Here is a 704-nt window from a genome sequence, read left to right as displayed (position 1 = left end):
ACTGCTAATGAAACTCTGCCATAGCTCTTACCACAGGAAGTCTTTTTTACATTTTATGAAGGAAGGTGATTCTCAAAACTAACTGAATTAAGGCCAAGTGTGGTGGCTCATGCCTGTAATCCCAGCACTTTGGGAGGCTGAAGCAGAAGGATTGCTTAAAGCCAGGAGCTGGAGACCAGCCTGGACAACACAATAAGACCCGTCTCTACGGAAAAAAGAAATTAGCCAGGTGTGGTGGTGTGCACCTGTAGTCCCAGCTACTTGGGAGGCTGAGGCAGGAGGATCACTTGAGCTGTGGAGTTTGAGGATGCAGTGAGCCGTGACTGTGCTATTGCACTACAGCCTGGACAGCAGAGTGAGACCCTGTCTCTTAAAAACAAACAAACCAAAAAAAAAAAAAAATACCTAACTGAATTGGCCAGGCCTGGTGGCTCATATATATAATCCTAGCACTTTGGGAGGCTGAGGTGGGAGGACTGCTTGAGGCCAGTTTGAGACCAGCCCGAGCAACAGTGAGAGCTCATCTCCACAAAAAATAGAAAAATTATCCCGGCATGGTGGTGTGTGCCTGTAGTCCCAGCTACTCAGGAGGCTGAGGGATGGAGGATGGTTTGAGCATAGGAGTTGGAGGTTGCAGTGAGCTATGATGACGCCACTGCACTCTAGCCTAGGTGAGAGAGCAAGACTCTGTCTCAGAAACAAAA

The sequence above is a fragment of the Propithecus coquereli genome, unplaced genomic scaffold, assembly GCF_000956105.1.
Source record: "Propithecus coquereli isolate 6110/MARCELLA unplaced genomic scaffold, Pcoq_1.0 Scaffold59, whole genome shotgun sequence".
In the NCBI taxonomy this organism is placed as follows: Eukaryota; Metazoa; Chordata; class Mammalia; order Primates; family Indriidae; genus Propithecus; species Propithecus coquereli.
The sequence above is the reverse complement of the archived record's forward strand: the minus strand, read 5'-3'. Positions refer to the sequence as shown.